This window comes from Boleophthalmus pectinirostris, unplaced genomic scaffold (assembly GCF_026225935.1).
Source record: "Boleophthalmus pectinirostris isolate CB_2022bp ecotype Guang Dong unplaced genomic scaffold, ASM2622593v1 HiC_scaffold_9, whole genome shotgun sequence".
Classification (NCBI taxonomy): Eukaryota; Metazoa; Chordata; class Actinopteri; order Gobiiformes; family Gobiidae; genus Boleophthalmus; species Boleophthalmus pectinirostris.
This window is the reverse complement of record NW_026571541.1, coordinates 19,127,348-19,153,533: the sequence shown is the minus strand read 5'-3', so window position 1 is coordinate 19,153,533 and position 26,186 is coordinate 19,127,348. Positions and strand designations below refer to the sequence as shown.

The following is a 26,186-nucleotide window of genomic DNA, read 5'->3' as shown; positions in this document are numbered from 1 at the left end:
TAAGTTATTTTCTCCAATAAATGTGCAAACGTCAATGTAAAACAGACACCAATTAGCCGATCTCTATCGCCTTGCCCTGAGAAAAGCACAGCCTCAACTTGGCCAATGCTTGTGATAACTGAGCACTCTTATGATATTATTTACTTTTTCTCATTTTTGTGGTCTCATCTGGAATAAACCAGGAATTTGCATTGTTTTGGTACATTAACTCAAATATAGAAATCAGTTTTACGTTTTCCATAATTGTACCAAATATTTTTCATACTTAAACTGCATACCATATTTTTCGGACTGTAAGTCACTCCGGAGTATGAGTCGCACCAGCCAAAATATACGTAATGAAGGAGAAAAAAACATATATAAGTCACACAGGACTAAAAGTTGTACTTTTGGGGGGCAATTTATTTTACAGAACCAGAGACCAGGAACTGACATTTCATCTTGAAAGGCAAGATATAGTAATAACAATAGAATAGAGAACAACAGGCTGTTAATGTAACTTTATTCAGATAACTATAACCAATGAATAAATAAATTTCTTGTTAACACTTCCCCTGGTGCTGGCTTGAAGTCTAGCCCTCATCATATACACTTGCTTGACCAGCCAGACCCTTCTACATTCTGCTCGAATCCAGAATAACTTTTACCCATCTTCTTTTGTAATAAAAACTAGTTTGGTGCTTCCGTAAATATCCTCAGTTTCTCATTCCTTTATGTTGCTGTGTTTTTGGGGTTTTTTTGTTTTTGTTTTTTTTTTCCATTTTTTACGTGTAAGCAGCCATGTTGTTTGTCTGACTGGTTAATCCGCCTGTCAATCACATCTTCTAGAATCAGGGAGACAAGACACGACTCCAGATCCACTTGTTTGTGTAAAGTTTGATCAAAGCATGTGGTTCTGGCTGGTCAGGTAACATAAACTAAAACAGATTTGGTCCTGTTCTTGTCCTAGTTTAGTCCTGGTCGAGTCCAGATTTAGTACCTGTTCAGTCCCAGAGTTTATGAAGTCTGTGTGTTAAGTGTATTTACACAAATAGTACACATCATCAACCCCTATAAGATATTTCATAACAGCCTGGACTTAAGTGGACATTTTAGTAGGCCATACTCTAGTGTAACATGTGTCTGGATGGTGGTGGACACAGAGGTCATTATCGCAGCTTGTCACCGCTGAGGGCAGTGTGAATGAGATTGTATTGATCAGGCGGTTAGTAAAGCGCGCACAGTTGAATGTCTCCAGCGATGACGGCGTGTTGTTAAAATGAGTTTTATAATGGTGCACTGACTCTGCGATCAATAATGCATTTGAATGTCTGACACCTCTCTCCATTTTTCCTCAGTTTTGGTGCTTTGAAATATAATCAAACAGGGGCTCTTTCCCATCACAGGAGAACGCGGCTGTGAAGCTACTTTGAGTTGAGTGGCTTTCATAGATGCTGCGAAGTTTAACATCTGCTCCATACCTGCGGTGTGTTATACAGATAAAACCTTATTAAATGTTTTAACTTGTAAATTTACATGGTGTTACAGAGCTGGGTGAAATAAAATGAAAGACAATTTTATCTAAAACGTATATGATAAGAAATGGTTGCTTGATTATGGAAAAAATAATACTTATATTTAAAGCTGTACTGTGGAACTTTTATCATGAGTACAGTAATGCTCGCCACCTGCACCTTAAACATGGAGACACGCACAGGTGAAAAGTCAGATTTGTAGATAGGTGATGCCATGAATGGGGTAGTGGATTTTCAAGGTTTCAAGGTATTTTTTATAAGTAATAAAACACCATTAAATCAATAAATGCAAGATAGATAAATCTAATGTAATTTTGTGGAACATTCCAGGCAAAGAAATAGCGGCTCCATGGAGATAAGCAGGGGGCAGACTTTCCACCAGAAAAGTCACATAGTGCACCATTACTCATAAATGAAATCACATTAGTTCCAACAGTTAGTAGCATTAGCGTTTAAAGGTGCAATGTGTAACTTTCTGGTGGAGGGTCCACCATCTGCTTCTCTCCATGGAGATGGTATTCTTTTGTCTGGAATGTCCCAGTATGGCATAAAACATATCATCTTGAATTTACTAATTAACATGGGTTTTTGTTGACCTAGAAACTTACCTTCTTACTGAATGGGCTTGCCTCTCCACAGATCTGACATGTAACTTGGCAGTGTGGTGTTACCTGTCTCTGTAAAGATAAATAAGTGTAATGCCATACTGTGGAATATTCCAAGCAGTATCTCCGTTGAATGGAGAAGGTCAAGTCAAGTCAAGTCATTTTATTTATATAGCACATTTAAAAACAACCATAACAAGTTGCACCAAAGTGCTTTACAGCATGAAACACAACATAATGAAAACACTAACACAAATATAAAATATTACATAGACGAGTTACTTGATGCATAAAAATAATAGTTTAAAATAGAGCTCATGGGCTGTTAAATGCCATCTTGAAAAAATGTGGTGAAAAAGGTGATGGTTCCTCCACCAGAAAAGTCACACACTGCACCTTTAAGATACATATACTGTCACTTTAAAACTAACTTTTCTTGTACTTTTCTGTATAATAAAATGTAATGATGTGCATGTTGTATAGTAGCAGTATTATTTATGCATATCTGTTTGCATGAATGGCTTTATGCAGGATACATTGTCTTAATGGTGGGAGGCAGGGGGCCTCTTCATATATTTCTGAGCAGGAGCATTAGAGTGACCTCATTAAACAGATTTCTATTTATAAGCCGGGACAACATCTCCCTTTAGTTTCCCTTTTTCAGCCACATTTACACAGAGCCTTGAAAATGTTCACTAAAAGGTCACTGTACTTTGCTACGGGATTAAGGTTTTAAATTATGGATTTCACCCTTTGAGGGAGCAAAGAGAAAGAGCTTAGTCTGTCACATAGACTTAATTTTAATCGGAAAACTTTCTGACTTAAGAGCCCAGGTGCTTAAAAGCATTGTGCGTGTGAAAAACAAACTAGTGTGCTTTTTATTAATATCTATATCTCAATTACAGTGTGTTTTATGGGCCTTTTAATCTGTCACTAAAGTACCAATGTAATGTGTTTAGAATGTATTTATGTATTTATTTGACAGGGACAGTGTACGTTAATCATTATTACTGTAAATGTGGCCGATTTATTATGATATAAATAAAAGAGGGATACATTTATATTTGCATACTTTGGATACTTGTGTGAAAGTGTGGGTCTTGTAGAATACATGTATTACAGGTGAAAGAGATAAAAGATGGCTATTAGTTTAGTTTAGTTTATTTATTTAATGAGACAGGGACAGTGCACAATATACATATTGCATTTTTGCTTGGGAGATTTGCCAAATATATTGTCTATATTACAACAAAAGGGCTGCAAAATGGCTGCAAAAAGAGCAAATTAAAAATAGAAATTGTGTAAATAAAAAAAAAAATAATTAAAAAAAGAAAGAGTAATCTATGGTATGCTGTACCTTTGTGGTTTATGTTACAGTCCATTCATGTTTAATATAGCAAGTGAACCTTAACCCAGATAGGGCCATTTTAACACATGTCTGATGATAGCTATAGTAATGTCTGAATATGTCATTGGGATACACTAGTATTTCCTTCTGTTAATATTGTCCACATCTAATAGTATATACAGGATATAAAATTAAAATACATTTAGTTTCTCTTATTGTATCCAGGCTTGGCACTGGTACAAAACATACCTACATCTGTGATTTTATTTCAAAATGCTGAACTTGATCCTGTCTTATGTAGAATATTGTAATGAAGCAAAACCATCACTAAATGACTCATCCTATGCCAGACACTCTCCCTCACTAACGCTATCATAAACAGCCTGAAATACCACACAACAGGCTTCACATACAAATGCATGAGGGGCCGATAGTGGGACCCCTATCCGATCAGCACAGCAGGACACATCCACACACACAAACACAGAGCCACACACACACTCACACACATATTAAACACATCAGGCAGTCTGACGCACAGTCCAGGTCCTGCTCATTACAAACAACGTGAGACAAACCCGAGCTGCTCCTCTGCCTCTCAGCGGGGTTAACAGGCTAATGCTAACCTCTCTCTCTTTATCCTGCTCTGACATTTCCACACGCTGCATCTGCCGCAAGTTGAAAGTTCGTTTATATTTACACCGCTGAGCTTTGTAGGTGTTTTCAAACAATCTGAAATAACAGCAGGGTCGGAAGTAGCTAGACAAATTCACTTAGGCTAGTTTGGTTAAGGACATGGGTAAGTAAAAGTACATTTTTAAGGAAAAGCTAAGTATTAACTGTAGAAATAGAGAGGCAGTACCACGGCAAAAGAAGTAATGGTATGTGCTTTCATGTATTCATAGAAAATTTTACTTCATATAAAGGACGTCATTTCAGCAATGGTTAACATTTGTAAATTAAAAAGTGATTTTCAAAAGGTTTGCATGTTATTGCATTACCTGAAATCTTCCACAAACGGCATTAAAGGTCTTATATACATAAAATTTACTCAAGCTTTAAGCCATGTTTAAATGTTATTACCTCATCAATACATACATGTTTGAGTAAGCCCTTTATTATTGCCTCTCCAAAGCTCAAAATGCTCTGTTCCACCTTGTGCCTATATAGTGGTAGTTTTCAAGTTAACTGCAACCTTTTACCTTTAGTTTAATCAGCAATGGCAATGCCAGGGCTGAAATCATCTAATAATTTTAATGGAGATGTGTGGAGTTTAAAAACACAGTGAAGAACTTCCTGTATTACTACAGAACATTACGAGATGTATTCTGTTTGAGAGAAGGACTGTAAATATGCAGACTTTGTGTTTTAAACATTTGTAAATGAAACAAAATAAAAACTCCAGGTATGTTTTTGATGGAATAACATTATAACATAAATCAGAAATAGTGTAATATGAGCCCTTTCAAATTATTTTACAGCAGTTGTCTGTGACCGAAACCCATGAATACTTGTACTTAAATTACACATCTGACAGCTACACAGGAAGCGGTTAATTACAAATCAAAGTGTATTAAATAAATGATTGACGACCCTATAGTTCCCATGTGGAGGTGCAGCCCTGGTTGTAAGGTACAGCATCAGTCATCTTTTGCACTGGTATGTACAAAGATTTCAACATTATGTGGGAATAAAACATGAGCCCCCACACAAAATCCATATCCATTATCGGGGCGTGCGTGCTTTTCATTAGCAGTATAGCGTAGCAGGAGTACTATCGATTCCCATCCCTCTTCTCAACCTTGAATATGGTTTTAAAAGCATTACTTCTCAGATATTTTGGACAGCACATGTCAATTAGCAGCAATTATTACTGGTCTCACGGCACACAATGGAAGTTTAATCAAGCGAGAACTCTTATTTTATTTAGTGTTTATTCAACATTAAGTCATTTCTTGTGTGTGGCTGTCAGTGCAGATGAAAAATTTAAAGGAAACAGATTTAATAGAAAAAATTATGCAGTTTGTAGTAAAGTTGACAATTATTTTGGTAATAGTGGGAGTTGCAGTGGTGAGTAGTGAGTAGTAGTAACAGTATTTGAGCATAGGGATTTCAGCATTGATAAACTAAAATATTGGCAGCAGTAAAGTAATAGTAGCTAGGCCTGCTTGATTATAGCAAAAAATAAATAAATAAAAGCATACGTTTATACTGTAAATGTAGATGAAGTAAACATCTATTTATTTTGTAATGTTTTGTGAGATTTTAGTTTGACTCTAGTTTGAAGACATACATTAATGTGGCACACATATTCTGAACAGAAAGTAATTTATTATAATTTTGATAACAATAATTTTGTAACTGAATATATTGATAATAGAAATCACAATTTAAAATTCAATTGATTGCAAACAAAGTGACATTTTTGCACTGTTTCTCCTTATCCACCTCTTGTATATAGTAGAGATATATTTTGTGTTATTATATATATTTTATTTTTACTTGTACATATGTATTTGTATAATTATGCCTTATTTAATCTCTTACTATCTTACTATAAATCTCTTTAGTCTCTTACTATTTTTGCTACTTGTTTGAATGCAATATTCCTAATTATATTGTTGTTTATTCTTATTATATTGTGATGTATGAGCTACTGTGTCTAAATGTTTTACTTTGTGGATAAATAAAGTTAATCTAAGTCTAAATCTAATTGCAAAGCCCTAGTAGAAGCATTTTCAATTTCTAATTTCCATTTAAGAATGTTATTCCACACAAACAAGCGCAAATCTTTCTTTTAATAAATGTAAAAATTGCAAACTCTGATTTATTCAAATAACTAACAACTGGAAATATAGACTTCTCTCTTTAACTACTTAAGATTTACAGCTATTTCTTCATATTATATTACTATGTTGGCACTAGCGAGGAATGTTGAGTATGGTATTTGAGTTGTATATCTTTACTAGCACAGGATTAACATTGAGGTGTTCTTTTGTCCTCTGTGTGAAATGGTTCTTTACAGCCTTTCTTGCTCAGTTTCTCTATTGCCTTGTGCAGCTCGTTCCCCTGACTGATGGTTTGGCCCCGTGTCCTCTGTGGAGCGGAGCAGACTTGAGTGACACAATCACAACGCTATCAATTAAACAGGCCTCCTCTGAATGTCCTTCCACAGAACACATTGTATTTGTTCCCAGAGAAACTTTGCATTCACACTGAACAACTATGATAATGTGTGGAATTTTATCTTATTGTTTCTGCCTGAATGATAACAGTATTGGCAAGTTTATGCATTAGCATAAAGGTGCACTACGCAACATTCTAGTGGAGGGTCTGCTACATACTCTTCATGGAAATGTTCCACAGTATAGATTAAACCATCTATAACGAGTGAAAAAACAGGATACAGCACTATGCTATGTAACAATTCACATCTGTGGGGAGTTGTCCCTATTCACATTAGGAATTAACCTTAAAGAAACTTAATAAATGCTAGATGTACATGTTTAAAGTCATACCATAGAGCATTCCATTCAAAGCAACATTATCTCCACGGAGACAAGTAGGTAGCGGACCATCTACCAGAAAAGTTGCACAGTGCATCTTTAAGCGAGTGCTTGGCAGTGGTATAGTGGCTAAAGATGTTGCAAATATATGGTGACTCCCTTATCATATTCTAAATTGTCTCTACTCCCTTCTCTCCCTGTACCCTGCAGTAAAATAAGTAGAAAGTTTGTGAGGGCCAAGTAATTATTTTATAGTCTAATGCTTATAGGCCTGTCACAATAATTACTAGCAGAACAATAAAGAGAACAGTTTGTAACTGTTTGAAAATCCAACATCCGCCCAACACGCCAGTTTCCAGTCCCAGTCCTTTCACACAGTCCTTGTTACATTATATGTATTGGTATATTTACTATTACACTGTATACAGTCAGTTGCTTCTCATAGACAGCGTGCACGTTTTGTCCTTTGTGGTGTCTTTTCTTTTTATCTTGTCCTCTGGCCACAGTCTTGGTGCAAGTTAATGGTCTTTAAGAAATGACAGTCAGAGCCAGTTGTGGTTAGTCCCAGTGGTCACGGCATAATTTGCTTTGTCAAAACAGTTGAAGTGCTTTCCTCGGTCAATCACTTAACACACTTGTTTCTGTATTGAAGTTCAACAGCATTGACCTCTATTGAGCAAAGCAGTGGAGCAAGATGGAGGTGGGTAAATGCTTTTGTTCATGTAATAATGTATGTCTATGTGAGTATTTATTTTGAAAACACACAAGCTATGGTAATGGTCATATTTGTATTCTCACAGTAAGAACGTCCAGGCTTGAATTGTTTCCATTTCCTCTACCAGTAAAACATGTAGGTTGGGTTGGCTCATTATGCCTCAGGATTAGCACTCCATCTGGCCATGTTATCATACACCTTGTAACAGCTACGCAATTTACTATACAGCCTTATATGCTTTATATTCTCAATACGAGCTATCTTCAAACATATTTAGTCAATAGTAATTTTTACCCAAGTACAGATCATTTGAAAGGCTCATATTATGCCAGTTTTTGATAGATGTTGTTTCCTCGTCAAAAACATACCAGAAGTTATGTTTTGTTTCATTCACACATGTTTAACACACAAACCCTGCATATTTAAGCTGAGTTCTTCTCTCGAACAGAAAACACTTTTTTCCACCTTGTGATGTCATGTGGTAATACAGCAAGTGCTCCGCTGTGTTTTTAAACTCCATACACCTTCACTAGAATAATTTGAATGATTTCAGCTCTGCAAATTGCCAGTCTCTGCTGAACTAAGGGTAGATGTTAACTTGAAATCTACTGTTTCATGACATCACAAGGTGGAAGAGAGTATTTTGAGCTTGCAGCAGATAGCTAATAATAAAGGGTTACTCAAACATGTGTGAATGAAACAAAACACAACGCTAAGTATGTTTTTGATGAAGTGACAGCATTATGGCTAAAAGCTCACAAGAATCCATTTTGTGTAATATAGGACATTTAAAAGCCCATTATCCTAATTTGAACCATGAATGAGATATGTTTTGAACAGATAACTACTCCCTCTTAATGCCTTCTCTCATTCCAGTGTTGCACTTTGCTTCCTCATTTACCTATATAGACAAAAGCCTGCTCATTACTTTAGGCTCTCATCCAATAACGTGCTTATTAAAATGCATGTTGATCATTCAATTAATTTCTTTTGCCATCTTTTGCTGCACAATATGGTACAGAAAGCATTCTCCTGAACTAAAAATAAAAATCAGGTACTCCCTCCTCAATCCACAGCCATCCTCTCCGATAACAAATGCACGGTCTGTTTCATAGCTTTTCGACGATGAGCGTGTGAATGTAGCCATCGCGCACAGCTGCGTACGGCCCTGTGGCATGATTCCTCTCCGGCTCAATCGATTCAGGCTCTGTTTATCTCATTAGCTTGTAGCGTGTAATCAATCACACAAGGGCATTCGTTTCAGGGCTCCAACCCACTGCGCGATATAACTGGGCTCCTATCCGCCCGCTGCACATTGTGTTGTCTGCCGCTATCTGTAGCATTGGCAGTACACAGCGCCGCATGTAATCACAGAGCCTCTTGGCGTTCATTCAAATGATCCTGTTTCAATACCGATAAGAGATCCAAGACAAAAGACACGTGTGCTGTGAGCATGTAGAGTAGACGCACTCATGAATATTACCTGCAGAAAATCAGACTGTGAAGAATGATTATTGTCTTTGCTTACAAAACTATTTACATAAAGGTCTATTTTTAAGGCTGTGATGAATAGGCACTGATACTAGGGCAGACAAATACAATATGAGTTTTAATCTGAGGAAAAACAAGTTCAATCATCATTTTCCACATCATTTTCTGCTGTAAAGGAAGTATGGATGAATAGTAACTCATATACTCATGTTCCTGTAATCGATAAGGTAATTGTACTTTTTGAGTAGATTTTTAACTATATAGTATAATTCTAGCATATAATTGCAATTATTGTAATTTGTTATATTGAAAATCACAGAATTTCTCAAGTACTGTCCTAATGCATGGCTCTCTCACCGCTGTCAAACACACACAGCAGCAATAAATCTCCTCCTCTGACTGGCCAGAGCTAAGGGAATATGCTGATTGCAGTTTAAAATGACAACACTTTAAACTGTTTAATTGATCTATAAAATGGTGGTCCAATATTATTCTAAAAACTATCTTTAAAAACTAACCAGTACTTTGAATAATATCTTATGTTTGTAATTGAGTACATTTTATGTCATGAAACTGCACTTTTACTTGAGTTCAGTACCGAGCTTCATTGAGGATTCAGTTCAGAGAGAAAACTAATAGATCCCGTGCATTTCAAACTTTTTTTTTTTAACCAATATAGACATACAAGTCATTTTTCAAGGTTTCTGGGTGTGAAAATCCTTCTGACTGGCCATGAATTGAGCTACTGACACCCACAGAAACAGCAGGGCCTGAAGACAAAAAAAAAATGATTTGGCAAAAAAATGAGTTAAGCTCTAAGGTCAGCCAAATGTTGTTTGCAGTGGGCATTCTATTAGCCAAAAAGTAGCTATCTCAGCGATTTGGTAGTTGGGCCGATTCAAATTGATTCATTCAAACTAAATTGTGCAGCCCTAGTTAGAATTTTGTGGTTTACATTGTGGCAGATGGGTTAGTACTTCTGCCTTTCAGGAAAGAGGGTCTTGATTCTCCAGGTTGCCTTTCATTATCCAAAGACATGTGGGTGAAATGACAGTGTTTAGAAGACCACCTGAGAGAGAAAATGCTACCTCTGCCAATTTCCCTGAGCCCATTCGATGGCCACACGGCATTCAAGATAACCACTGTGAGTACAGAAACACCATCACACAGTATAAACAATTATTACTGGTGAGACAGACCTGCAGCATCTGTCATTAGAAACAAGGGGCACCGCTCAGCAAGACTTCAAAGTACTCATTTGGAAATAACTGCTTTGCTCCCAACACAATTTATAAGCACAGTCCACATGTCCATGGTGGGAAATGAATAGAAACATAAATTCATTTATAATGCAAAATGTAGTATAAAAATGGCCTAAACTAATTTAGGCCTAATACAGTCTGGGTTTAGATCTGGTGGTACCAGTAACATAATTCATCTTAGGTGTACGTAAGTATAAAAAACACTCTGCTATGGCATCTGAACTACATTATGTCTGATGCTCTTCTTAAAGGGCCCATATTACACACTTTTTTATCTAGGTTATAATGGTGCTTCCTCATCAAAACATACTTGGAGTTGAGTTTTATTTCATTCAGTCATGTTTAACACACAAACCTTGTATATGTAGTTTTTCTCTCAAAATGAAAACACTCTGTTCCACCTAGTGATGTCATGTGATAATAAAGGAGGTGTTCCACTGTGTTTTTAAACTCTATGCACTTTCAACAGAATCATTTGGATGGTATTAACCTTGGAAAGGTAAAAGGTAGCTGTTAAGTTGAAAACTACAACTTCATAAGATCACAAGGTGGAACAGAGCATTTTGAGCTTTGTAGTTGTAGACAGACTAATAATAAAGGGGTTAGTCAAGCATGTGTGAATGAAACAAAATGCAACTTCAGGTATGTTTTTGATGAAGTAACATGGCATAAAGCTCACAAGAGTCAATTTTGCGTAATATAAGACCTTAAGTCAAAGTCTAAGAAAAGTAAATCACTATATACATTTGATTGTCTTTTTCTATTATATATCAGCACTAACTGCCCCATGAATAGAGGTGAACAGAAAAGTTTGTCCATCTTCTGCTCTATTAACTATAATATTCAAAGTGAAGTCAGACGGGAGAGACAAGTGGAGGAGTTGTAGCCCGCGGGGCAGCATGCTGTAGCCCTGAGGACTGCATATGTAAACATGCTTATCAAAGCTGCTTATTCAAATTAAGGACAGAGAGGGCCACCGCTGTAAATCTGCTTTAATTTTAACTTATAATTAGTTTCATCTGTGTTCACTTAATTATACACCTTTTACTTTTAAACTCATCATCTTTAGCCTGTGAAAAGATTAAGACTACAAACTGTAAAATCGCTTTATTTTTCAATCCCCACTTTGCAGGGTGTTTGCACTAATTAACTCGTATAGGGATAAGCATAGCAAAGGAACGCTGATGCTGAGAAAGTCAGCCATCTCACGCCTCTAAATAGTATTAATTAAAATGCATGGCTAAAGGTGGGCTTGCACCAAGAAGAGAGAATATCAGACCTAAAGCCTGTCAAATAAGCATTTCTGTATTAACTGCAGTTCGTAGTAAGGTTAATATGGCTATTTTGTGTGCTATTATTAAGCATTTAGAAACCTAAGCAGGATTATTGAGGACTCCATTAAAATTAATGGCCAATTCTAGCAGCAGATGTCATTGTTTGCTACTTTACATAAAAGTGCACAATGTTACTTTTCTGATGCCTTAAATAGTGAACAATATGGTATTAAACATATCCAGCTCCAGGGAGACAAGAAAGTGGTGCCACAGACAAACTTGCTTACAGTAAGAGTGCATGTTCTTCAAGGTTTTTTTGAGTAATAAATATCTGTATATCTGTATATGATAGACTAGATAACTTAATGCCAAACTGAGGAACATTACATACAAAGCAATAACAAGCAAGTGACCCTCTGCCAGAAAAAAGTTAAATAGTACATCTTTAAATTACAACCTGAATATACTGTCCAATAACTGAGTTTTATTAATAATCGGGATAAAAACCATTGCCTTCTATAAACAAACCATGAATCCTATGATATAATATCGCTTGCTTGTAACCCTGTTAGTAAGACAGTTGCTCCTTAATAACATGGTGTGATCAATTTGTTTCATACACTCGTTACTCCGTAGACCTGGTTATTGCAATCGGGGTCACCTTGTTCTTCAAATCATTAACATTAAGTCAATTTTTACAACTGCTCTTACATTTTAACGGCTTACTCAATAAGAGGTGTGGGTTCACTATAAAGAGAAAGAATGGAGGAAGAAATAAAATGGCTCCACAATATATTGAAAATGATAAAACAGAGCAAAATTTATAAACACAGACTATGTATACACACAACTGTTTTACCCAAGACATCTCAATTCAGCCCTTGTTTATATCCCCTTTTTGGCCATTTACAGGAAAAAATAATAACTGGGTACAATTATCATATCTGTGTATTATATATATATATATACCTGGAGTTCAGACAAACCCTGTATATTTCAAGTGAGTTCTTTTCTCAAACGGAACACTCTGTTCCACCTTGTGATGCCATGTGGTAATACAGGAAGCACTTCAATTAGTTTTTTAAACTCCATATTAGTTTTTACTGAACTAAAACTAAAAGATAGCTGTTAACTTGAAAACTACATGACATCACAAGATGGAACAGACTATTCTGAGCTTTGGAGATGTAGGCAGACTAATAATAAAGGATTACTCAAACATGTTACTTAGACATGTATGAATGATTACAAAATTGGACAAGCAAATTGGATTAACCGCAAAAGCTGCAATCAGTAGTAAAACCTCACCACTCTAGCTCATCTCCAAATTCATGGTAGAGTAATTAGAATTGGCTGTACATTAAAGTCCATACAATAGTTATGAGTGATCAATATCCAGGTTACCAGCTGTATTAAAAACCACTAAATTTCCCAGGGTGACATGTTAGAAGTTGCTCAGCTCTTGCTCGTGTCTCTAATCTGTTTAAACAGCCTCACAATAACTTCCGACTGACTCCAGCGCACACTGCAAAGAGACCAAGGAAAAACTGTGAAAAGAAATACGGTATATTTCTCTAAAGACTCGTGACACATATTCAGCTCCTTCTGGTGCATTCAAAGAGCTGTGCCATTGTGGGAAATGAAAATGCTCACAGGTGAGAGCAGCTTACAGAACACCTATGCCACCATAATACAAATCTGCGAAACCAAGACACAAAGTAAGCAAATACTTTATGTCCTTTCCAAGTACATTTTCTAACATCTACTGTATTGGTTCTTTCATTTGAGTAATTAAAAAAACTCAACAGTGCAGTTCAAAGTATGGCTGTTGAACTTGCACTGTGTATGTTTTATGTACAGTATATACTAGTTGAAAGCTCCAACATTACACAGAAGTGACTCTTATGAGCCTTAAGCCACGTTAGAATGTTGTTACCTCCTCAAAAACATATGTGGAGTTGTGTTTTGTTTCGTTTACACGTTTGAGTAATCCTATTTTATTAGTCTGTCTACTTCTCCAAAGCTCAAAATACTCTGTTCCACCATGTGATGTCATGAAGTGGTAGTTTGCAAGTTAATAGCTACCATTTACCTTTAGTTCAGTGGGCAATGATGGGGGCTGAGATTATCCAAATGATTATAGCAAAGGTGTATGGAGTTTAAAAACACAGTGGCGCACTTATTGTATTACCACATGACATCACAAATTGGAGCAGAGTTTTTTCAGTTTGAGATCATTTGAGCACTTTTTACAGTTATGATAATGCATAATGTGAACAGTATGTATGTTGACTACTACCATATACTTCAGATACTGTATGTGTAATTCAGAGTAACTTGCATTAGTTGGCCATGTCTGTGTACGCTTGTCAGACAGCAAAAAATAGTTATGGCTTATTTCTGTTTTCTTATTAAAGCAATGTTATCAAATAGCTATAGCTTTATATATCTTTTTACAATGTGAATTTTATATTTATTTAATTTCTTACAAAGCATTTTATCCTGATCTAGCAACTGCCTGCAAATGTCCCCCACAGTTCCTGAGGATATAGGTCAGTGTTTTGCCAGAATCATTACATCTACCAAAATGGGACAATGCCTGCTCTCCCTCACATGCAACTATGGGCACTCTGCTACAACCACATGTCTTTTACTATATTTCTCTTGTGTCCGTTTTGATTAATACATTCACATATGTATTTATTTATTTAACATTTTACTATATATTTTTAGCTATACACCTTCTTCACTTTCTATTATGATCTTTTACAGTAAGTCTGATTTAATAGGTGCTACAAAGACACTTACAATAAATACCACACTTATGTCTCTGTATATTGCTTGTGCACACAGCTAAATCTCCTGAGCATCATTTATAAATAGGGCTATTTTGGTGACCATCCTCCATCTTGTTAATGATTTCAGGAGATGACTTGCAGTACAATGAAGCTGGTTTAAAGATGCAGAAAGCCTCAGGTAATAGGCACGTTCCTTTATTATTGCAGTGTAGTCAATGGGCGAGCGTTGGAGGATAATGAACACGACAGCTCATAAGGCGATGCTATCTCTCCCCGGTGCAGGTTTGGTCAGTTATTTCTAAAGCTGGGGGATTTAAGACAAACTCCCTGGATTTTCTGAAGAGGGTAATTGAGAAAGGCTTGTTTGTGGCACCGAAATAGGGGTGTGTGGTTATTGGGGTTAGCAATTGTTGTGGTGGGGTGCAATTACAGTGGCTAAACAACAAGAGCTGCAGCAATTTGGATAAAAAGTCAAGATTAATAGGGGATTTTCTGTTGGCATATGCAAAGGTTAGCATAATTAAATATAGTTGGTTCAGAGTCATTGCTGTTAACATGTGTTAATTTCGGTGGTAAAATGCATACGCCTGAGTAGATATGAAGAATTTTTTTCCAATATGTCTTAATATTGAGATTCATTAATTTTGTTGGATTTCAAGTATCACTGTATTTTGTAATCTTAAACAAAGTACACTTAAAGGTAATACATCACATAAAATGTAATCTTGTGAGCTTTTGACCATGTTAAAATGCTGTTACTACATCAAAATCATACCTGGAGTTATGTTTTGTTTCATTCACACATGTCTAAGTAACCCTTAATTATTAACCTGTCTACATCCTCAAAGCTCAAAATGCTCTGTTTGACTTTGCAATGACATGTAGTGGTAGTTTTCAATTTAACAGCTACATTGTACCTTTTGTTTAGTAGAGCGATTCCTGGTCTGAAGATCATCCAAATGATTCTATTGAAGGTGTATGGAGTTTAAAAACACAATGGAACACTTCTTGTATTACCACATGAGATCACAAGATGGAACAGTGTTTTTCAGTTGAGAGAAGAACTCAGCCTAAACATGCAGGATTTGTGTGTCAAAAGTGTGTGAATGAAATAAAACACAACTACGCATATGTTTTGATGAGGAAACAACATTATAACATAGATCAGAAAAAAGGATAAATATGGGTTCTTTAACCACTAGTTAAATTGGAGGGTTTCAGTCACTCATTTCCTTTTTAAAGTCTTATAATTGGAGATGGTGTTAGAGCCAGTGCCAGTGTAGAGGACTAGACTATAGTGTTAACTGTCAGCTCACATTATCATCATTATGGGAGAGTGACATGATAAAGGCAGCCCAGTGTCATTACCAGCACTGATGGTCACAGGCTGCTGACTCCACTGTCACTGTACAGAGTGCGCTGCCTCCCACTGCGCTGCTCAACCTCGCTCTGAAGACAGACCACGCTGATTATAGGCTAAGCTCATTTTCACCATAAAGGACGTAAGGCTGCTCTCGATGTGTGCCTTATGCAATTGTAACACTCAGAAAATGTCTGATAGGAGAGAGAATAGGGACTTTTCTATTCTGGGTGGCTATGTGTGGCAGAACAAGCTCTGACAGTGGGGGAGGGAGAGCTGCAGGCTGGTGCATTGTTTTAGCCCATAGACACTACAGTGTTGTGCAACTGTGTGTGTGCATGTCTGTGTGTGTGTATGTGTGATGTGTATGTGCGTGTGTGTGTGTGTGAGGGTGTGTGTGTGTGTGCGCGAGTGTGAGGCTGGGGACATATACAGTGCATTCACACTTCAGCAGAATCCTGCTCTGACTCTCATCTCCAGCCGGACTCATGAAAATGAACACAACTGATACCAGACTGCCAGCTGTCCCTAATGCTGCCTGTTTTCTAACAGAGCGCCATCGCCCCTGGGGGCTGTGGGTAACCACTAATACGTGTAATGGGATTATAGCCAAAATTCATTAAGAAAAACAGCGAGTAAAAACACTGCAGTGTTACCAATTGAAACTGCAACAGTATTACAAGCTTTATGAGTAAATCCCTTAAGAAATTAACCATATTGTGTAATATAGATGTTAAACATCAGCTGTTTGTCAAAGCTGTTAGGGGTGAAAACAGTAGAGAAACTCTCAAAAAAAATCACATCTTCTGAAAATCAGCTGAAAACAATGTATTTTTAATATCAAAAGTGCCACTTTTTTTAGAAAACAAATGGGAGGAACATTTGCGATTCTGTGTACAAATCTGAAGATGAATGACCGCTACAATGCACCATTTAACACAATCTTTTTATGTAATCCAGGCTTTTCAAAGTCAGCAACCAGATTTGCCATTGCCATATTTGTTAACAAGGCTGAATCTGGTCACTGTAAATTCAACAACTCTGTCAGTTAAGACTAAGACATCTCATTGTATGCCCCATGGGTCTGTTTGGGTTGCTACTGTTGTACCCTTTGGCAAAGCACTCAAAGCCCTTGGAGAGAGGGTTCTGCTAAAGGGACATACAGTTAAGTCTAAGTCCTCCACAGGGCACTAATGAGGCTAGTTGGGGCCTGTCCTAATAGGCAGCAGGCTGATTTTAAGAGCCCCATGGAGTGTAATCCATAGAGATATTGAGGCACTGTAAGACTGTCCTTAGGTGTCGTTTTGCTGTAACTTTGCCTGTGAGCTGTTCATTAAAAAGGCCAAGTGCCTGCCATGATTTAAGCTGCAGCCGCTGGGACCGCCCCAGGCCACAGTCCAGCACTGTCATCACGTATTCCCATGATTTAGGTTTCAGATTTATTCTTTAAGCTGTGCCGCTATTAATGGCTCAGGCACAGAGCACAGAGCAAGAGCAGATTTATGTTGAATATAATAAACAAGCGTCAAAATTGATCGCAGAAGGAGCAGTCATTTTTCGATGTACGACTTTTCAAACAAAGGACTATTGTAGGACAGAAGAAATGCACTTGTTTGTGGTTGTTACAATCGCTAGTACAATGCATCTTTGATCTGAGATTTTAACAATTGGCAAAAAAATAATGTTAGATTGAAAGTCATTGAGTCATAACTTCAAGAATATCAAGGCTATCTGTGTACTTTTGATGAAGTGAAATACAATATCTGTTCACAATAAAAGGGGGCAGGAATTTTGGACTTTTTTCAAATTTTAAAATACCCACATTGTCCAAATTGTCCAAATTGTCCAAAATTTTATTGAATCGTGACTTAAATGAATTGTCCCATAATATTTCTATTCAGATATATTTATCTGATGGATTATAATCTGATTCAAGACTTTAAATACTTGAAATGCCATCTTTATAAAAATAAATTATAGAGAAAATTGTATTTCCACAACCAAAAATCCCTACCCACAAGTCAACTGCGAGATGAGGTGAGGTTCAACCTGATGTAACTGTTCAGCAACACAATTTATGTTTTTGACCCAACATTCTGAATCACTAAGTCATGCTGAGTACACTATGGTAATGCCCAAAACTTTTAGGAAAAATGTATAAAAGATTAACTAATTAAGAAATACAAATCATACCCACTTGCTTATAGCGTATTTCTACAATAATACAAAAATCATGTATTCTGTGTCATATTCTCAGCTCGAGCGCTTCACCTCTTTGTTGCCTTAGGCCCAACAGCTGCACTACTCAGTCTAGAGAGAAAGTCGGACTGCCTTCAAAGGGAAACCTGCAGCACTCAGAGAACAGACATCAAACATAAATGAATTTTGACCATTGGAGATGCATTGAAAAAGCAACTAGATCAACCATGAGTGTACGAAGCTGTGGTTTACATGCACCCACATGCGAACCCTTTGTTTCAGAATCTCTCCCATCTTGTCAGTAGCACTCAAGAGGCACAGGCCAACTACAGTCTGTGTGTCTTGTCGGGTTTTGTACACATTATTATAGAGCGTGGTCATGCGTGAAATGTTGAAGTGGTAAAGCTCATGAACATGTGTAAAGGACACATCTGCATATCCAGTCATGCATGTAGAAACTATGAATGTATAAATTAACAACAGCTGCACCTATCGAATGCCAAATGGATTAACAATGCAAGTTGTTTTATTTTAATAAGTTGGTTGGAGTCAGCCCGGCGGAGTATTCTTCTGGGTAATGATCTCAAGAAGTGCTCAATATTTGAGCTGTATATTGCACAACAGGGACATTTGGAAAACGTGTACAGTGCAACAAAAAGAGTAGAACAAACAACAAAGCTAAAAAGTGTTAGAACAGAAGTTCATGAAAAATAATTTCTAACAAAACATTTGAGGATGAGGGGCCAACATGATGTGTAGTATAACTTTGTCCAATTTCAAACAGGGTCATATGATTAGATCTGTTACAATAATGACTATACTGACTTATCACTCAATACATGATAGATGAAGCTATAATTTTGGGGGGTTAATATTTATTGTAGGAACTTTTTCTTTGTACTTTTTGTTATTTTTTTGCAGTATGTAGTAAGATTTCAGCTTTAAAGGGTTGAATAAAGATCTTCTTTGATACATTAAGTGTTAATAACTACTGCACATAAATCCTGGTTAATCCTGATATGGTTAATGTGTCGGTGACATAAAGTGATTTCAGTATAATTGTTTATTCTCAATATTTATATATTCAGCAATATAACCTACTTGTTACTAATTATGTTATCATGACAGGCAAAATACTTTTATTTAAATGTGAACTATGTAACATTTTAGTGGGGGGGTTGTTTGTCTGCATGTCTCTGTGGTAATGTTATTGCTTTGCCTGGAATGTTTTACAGTATGGCATTAAACATATCTATCTCTGACATGTTAGTGCCATATGAACCATCTCACACTCTGAGGACCTCAGGGGCCAGCCTCCTGCTGGTGCCCAGAGTAAGGACTAAACTTGAGGAGTCAGCATTTCAGTTTCATACAGTTCAAATCTTCAATAGTCTTCCTGAAAATGTGAGACAGGCCACCATTTTGACTATGTTTAAATTTAGGCTCAAAGCTGTGCATATGACTGAAAGGTTTTTATTCTGCACTCTTCTTTTTTAATGTTAATTTATGATTATTTATGTATTGGTTTGTTTGTATTGTGATTTTAATGTTTCTTGTTCTGTAAAGCACTTTGAGGTACCTTGTGTATAAATTGTGCTATAAGGCTTTGCTTTGCTTTACCTACCTTGAATGTATTATACTTTCATAGAATACATTTTGTCTATAGGTAGGTTTCTTCTCCACAGATCTGCCCTGTAACTTGATAACTGAAGAGATAGATAAGTTTAATGCCATATTGCGAAGCATTCAAGGCAAAGCAGTAACATCTCCACAGAGACAAGCAGGTAGAAAAGCTACACACAGCTATAGCTATAATATAAGTTTTTGCATTTTTTGTTACAGTGGGGAAAACAAACTACCCACTTCCAAGCTCTGATCTACTGCCTCTTTGCATTGTACAACAGTTGTTACATCAAGCCTGGATTTCTGGATTTCTGTGAGCGTGTGCTTTGTGTGGTCCTGGGGAACACAGAATGAAGTGACACGCGGTCCGCTCCTGTAAATGAGATCTGCCTGCTATTTGCTGACCAAGCCCGAACCAGCTGAAACTAAATATACACTTGATCAGTAAGTGTAAAGCTATAGGAGCATGAGCCAACACCTATGGGAGAAACAGCTGGAGGAACAGCCTGCTTACATGTGGCTTAGACTGCGGACTCATTTGTATAGGCTACTGCATGAATAAAGGACAAAACATCTCATTTACTGAACACAATCTCTACCTATGAAGTAGGGCTAGGCTGAAAAAAACATTTCTTTTCCTCATATTGATCAATAGCATTTTTTAAATTTGTCTTATTATTATTATTAACACATACTTTTACGGAGAATTTGCTGTTGACTTCTTCATTTAAAAGACCCAAGCTGATCACTATTAGAAATGTATAAATATTGATCTTAATTTCAAATTGCCCAGCTATACAATGGAAACTTTTTAACATATCTGTCTTTTTAATGTCACATCCTGATTCACACATTCTGCATTGTATTTTTTATAGTGAATTTATATTTTTACAGACATTCTATATTGTTTGCTCATTTTGTTAAATATTATTCAAACTATTTCTATCTTGTTTTTGCCTGCATAGACACATTTCTGTTACCTGCACCGTGAAGAGAGCTAAGAGCTGCCCTTGACAAGAGAATTTATCGTCTGTGAGATCAATAAAGTTCTTTCTTGTCTTATACCAAATAAATCATGGCTAGGGTTTTTAGCATGGATATTAAACAGAACATAATTGCAAAGAGAAAAAAAATGCTTAGCAAAGAGATTTGGCAATGTTCCAAAATTTTATGGTCATAAAATATCTATAATTCAAAAATGGAAATGTTCACTTGATACCATAACATCTATTTAATCATAATGTATAACCGTATAAACAAAGTCAATGAAACCCACCAACTGAGAACAGTCTGGAAATCCAATTATAATCAAGGTCATGATATAAAAGATTATAAAGCCTACTGTATCCTTCAATATTCCAGGGTTGAAATCATCCAAATGATTTTAGTGGTGTATAGAGTTTAAAAAGAGTGAAGCACTTTATGTATTACCACATGACACAAAAGATGAATGAATGAAACAAAACACAACTCCATGTATGTTTGTGCTGTGATTATATCATCCAAAACAGTGTAATAAGAAACTGTGAGGAAAGCAACAACGAGATCTTGTATGACATCACTCATCTTGGTGACTAATTATGATTTCATAGTATGTCTGTGAAGAAAAACAGCACCCACTAATACTGATGTCACTGGGGTGTCACTGGGCAAACCGTAGACCAGTCAGAACTTCCAGGGAAGGTCCTGTCTCTTGGCTCATGAACAAGAACAGAGGACTTAAAGCTTTGGCACCACGGAGACATTGTGCACAATTTTCCAGTATGATGCTTGGTCACTAACTAAACACAAATAAGCACTGTGGTAACACCAACAATCCACTGACTATAGATTAACTTAAGCAAATAGTCAAATAATGAACATTTAAGTTACTTGCATCAGATACTGTATTTGGTACCTTACAGCAGTCTTGGATACATGGATTGTAATCAAAAGTAAAACCAGTACTGAAAATAGTTTAAAAAATGTCACAAAGTAATGATACTAAATACAAAATCAGATCTTTCCAGAATAGTTGTAAATGGTCATATATATATGTGTGTGTGTGTGTGTGTGTGTTTTTGGGCTGAAAATTACAATCAATTCTCTAAGAAGAATAGTAGAATAGTGTTTGAGATTTTTCTTAGTCAAAATGTAGTTATATTTTACTAACATGAACAATACCTTATAGAGAGAGACAGTACTTTGTCAGATGTCAAGAAGAAAAAGCTACCAGTTAACTCCCCGTCCTTTCTTCAATAAAAATGCCCCTTTTATTGTTTACTTGAGCGGACAAGTTGTTATTTTCTGTCTGAGAGCTGCTGTATGGCTCCCAAGGGTCACCAGTAAAAGTGGTCTGTCTGACTTGAGAAACCCTAACACTTGCCTCTGCTATCTTCATCGATTTTTTATGCATTTTCTGACAATGCAATATGTTATATTACAAGTTATTCTCAAAATCTGCTTGTCACTTGTGTAATATAATCTGAGCCATGTCCTCTCAGCTATCTCAGCAACCACATGCTCATCACTGGGATTATCTGCACTTCTTTCTTCATCACTCGGGCTCAATCCAACACCGCATAGCCTCTCTCCTCTACACTTCCACTGCTGCTCTGTAAACATGGACCAAAGGGGTTGACAAAGATGGCAATCTCCCCTAGCGCTGCTCTAATCATGATCAGCATAGAAATTGGTTCAGCGTATGTGCACAGCGGCTTGTGTTGTTTATCTGCTATCCAATCACAGTTAGACAAACAAAGTGAATGCATTGTTCTTACCTTTTTTGGAGACTTCGCTGGTGTGACTCTTATTCCACAGCATGCAGTAGAAGCATTCCCATTCATTCCAGAAATCCTGGTTTTGTCCCTCGCTGTACGTCCCTCCTCTCCTCTTGCTCGTCCCTTGTCAAAAGAAGAGAGGCAGCATTCAAAGCATCCCTTTGTTTTATGCTACAGCTGACAGCCGCCTTCATGCCTCAGATGATGGGGTAAAAAAAGACCGGAGTATACGGCATGCTGCTTTCTCTCCTCTCCTCAGACTAGTAAGCATTTATGTGTTTTAGCTTCTTCCCTCCCTCCCTTCCTCTCCTTGTCTCGTGCCCTACTCCGCTTCACCCTCCGCGGCTCACTGCTACTGTCGTGACGGTGAGATCGGCTCTACGCGTGCGGAGACATCTGCGAATGTGCTTATGTTTGAGGAGGGTGGTAGGGGGGACTAAAGTAGCCTCTTAGCTGAGATTGAGACCACCCCCTCCTCCCCTTTTAGAGATGGGCTTTCTAATGGCATGTACCATTAAAGCTGGGAGCAGGGTGGGCTGCAGCATCGAGCAGCGGTGAGGAGAGAGAGAGAGAAAGGAGGTGTTGGTGTGGATAAAATAACTAGGAGACACAATAGAAGTCACCTCAGTGCGCTTATGTGATGCAATGCCATATGACATGTGTGGTATGTAGGCCATATAGAGGTGACCTTAAATCAATATAATGATGGAGAGAAGGGCACATCTCAATTATGATTAATGGCCAATTGTTTACAGTTGGTTAGGTGAGTGAAATGGCTTTAGCTCTAAACACAAATGACAAAGAGAGCTGGCTCAATAGGATACTCAAATTAATTAAAGAATCAATGATGTGAACATTCCTATACAGTTATGAAATTAAATGAAAATTATATAAGATAATTACAAACAAAACATGCGTGCATGTTATGTCATTTCCTGCCTGGATTGAAGAGTTGTTCCTGGGAGGGCATCTGGATTTCTGCACATTTACAGTGATAGTCTAGTAAAGGAAAAGCAGAAAGCAAACAAGAAGCAACAATATCTAATAGCTTCATTCAGAACTTGAAAAACATTTTTTAATGGTGTCTGTACATAAAAGGAGTACTGAAATAGAGTGTGTGAGATTCAGCAATACAGTTTTGGGTTCAACATTGAGGGTGAAATACAAGAATGTGGTTGGGAAAACGAATTATTGTATCTACAGTATCTCTGCCGCATCTGTAACTAACGAGAAGGGCTGCACAACTTTGGGGGGAAAATTGTGTCTGTTGCTTTTAGGTTTGCAATATATGTTGAACAAGTAGGATTCTGTGCACATTATAAGCAACTCCAAGAACAGAAGAACAACCCCATGGATTTCAGAACATGCTTGTAAAGATCTAAACATTCAAAACAATTGCAGCCTTCGCAATTTGATGATTTTGTGCCACCTCAAACTGAGAGTGCGTTTCAATTGCAATATATTGAACAGCCCTATTTCAAAGCCAAATGCCAAGAACAACCCGCTTCAAGCCCACAGTAGCTTGGATACACTCCAGTTACTCACACTGAACAATTACAGCAAGAACTGAACTCTACCATTTGAACAAATGTAATGATTTTGTCGATTAGCTTACGGATTCAGTTTCATTTTCCCCAATTAAATGCTCAGCCAGAACAGACTGAGTTAATTTAATAAACGACACAGCATACTAAACTCGCTGGTGAGCTTCCCTAATCCAAGCCAGTTCCCTTCACGCTCCGTGTACGTGTGCATGGTAGACATGTTTCATCCTTCACAAAAACGATTAAATGGCGCAGTCTGGACATAGGCACAATACATCACAAGCACATATGTTGTTTTTGGCAGCAGTAAGTCACTTCTAGTAGAGATGAATTTGTATCACATTTTCTATTTTCTTATGCATGACACATAGAGAGAGAACTGTGTGCAAATTGGACAAAAAGAAAATTTGCATGATACTAGACACACCGATGTTTATGTTCAAATAACATCTACATCTTTCGTGATTGACAGACAACCTCCCACCTCTTTATTCTTCCAACACATTTCCATCACCTCCAGGAAGTGCATCATGTAATTTCAGGCTTGAATGAATAAAGGGCCAGTGTGCAGTGGAGGTGAGACAGCGTCTGGTCCCAGGCTGAAAAACACCATAGTGGCCAGTCCCTCCACCTCCGGGAGACCACAGGGAGACAGCCAAAACCCAGGGAGCGGTGGCACCAGTCCAACCAACCAGCTGATCCAATCCTGCATAGAGAAAAATACATAAATAATACTGCATTTGTGTGGTTTAATTGCTCCAAGGCAAATTCATCACCTTTCATTACACTGACATTATTATTTTTTTATTACTTAAAGGTGTACTACGTTTTGTTTCTGGTGGTTCGGTCTGCCAGCTTGTCTTCATGGAGATGTCATGCCTTGACTGGAATGTTGTACAGTATGGCAATAAATGCATCTGTTTCCATGGAAACAGGGTGATGCCACCAGGCCAAGTTACTGGTGAGATATGTGGAACAGTGATCCCAGTTACTGAATGTTTTTGTTGTTGATTAAAAAAAAAAAACAACAACAACTTGTAATTCAACAATAAGGGATATATAAAATTTATACAATGGAACATTACAGGAAAAGCAATAACATCTCCATCCATCTTCTGTCAATGATATATAGTTAGTTAGAAAAATAAAGTTTTGGTTGCATGCACAAAAAATTGGCTGAATACTGCTTTACAGTTCAGTGTATTATTCATTCTTCAGTCACGCAAGAGTTGCTATTTCTGCCTGTGGCCCCTCAGACCACCACCAACCACATTCACACGTTCACATTGTATTATTGTCACCACCTAGTTTATATGCAGCCCTGTACGTGGCAAAGCAGTATCTCATACTCATCACCACCTTGAACTTCACAAGTTTTTTTCTGCCATGGACAACAGATGGGTCTTATACAGTAAAAGGGCATTATATTTATGTAATAACAGAATTGCGATTTTTAGTATTACTATTAGATTTATGCTTAGGGTTTTAAAATAGAATTTTTTTTTTTTTTTTCAAAGTGTTTTTCATTTTAGGATTTACTTCACTTTGTACAATTTTAACCTTAAAAAGAACAAGGACATTCTTCAAATATCTAAATAATATTAACCTACAAACTTGTGATTAAATCATTGCAACCAGTGAAATTGTGATTATAAGCAACACGCAAAAAGATATGTAATTTTTTCAGCCATCACAGTGTGGTCAAACCTCATGCCTCCTTCTTTTTTATAGCTTCCAACACATATAATTGTAGGCATGGTGATGTGAATGTCTGTAAGCCTGAATCATCCAAGGAAGGCCTCTGATGGTTTAGCAAAGACCTGCTACATTTGGATGCTGTGTGAGATGTGATATTTGGAGCAGAGTGTCCACATGGATCTGACTCAAGTGACTGCACTGAATCAAAAACATGACAAGAAAACGTCTGCCCAGATTTGGTCACACAAGTGGAAAAGCGCATACAGTTAAGTTAAAATATAAAAAATAAAAGGTAAAATATTGAGCTAAAATGAATGGTTGTTCTATTGTATTACTCTTATTGCTACTCAGGAAGGACAAAAATATACAGTCCGTTTAGAAGCTAATGTCTGTTCCAGCAAATTTTTCATTGTCAGTGTAGATATCCAATACCAGTATTGGTTCAGTGCATCCCTGTTGGATACTGTTAGTAATAATGTGTGTGTATATG

General features: G+C 37.0%; 1 protein-coding gene across 1 annotated transcript in view; it reads right to left on the bottom strand.

Moving 5' to 3' along the window:
• Positions 1–26,186, bottom strand: part of b3gat1a (beta-1,3-glucuronyltransferase 1 (glucuronosyltransferase P) a) — a 166,541-nt gene that overhangs the window by 63,128 nt on the left and 77,227 nt on the right. Inside the window, exons 5-6 of the mRNA XM_020926886.2 lie at positions 24,483–24,704; positions 22,455–22,577 (exon numbers count right to left, since the gene is read on the bottom strand). The gene's annotated coding sequence lies outside the window, so the exon portion shown is untranslated. The remainder of the gene's footprint in view (positions 1–22,454; positions 22,578–24,482; positions 24,705–26,186) is intronic.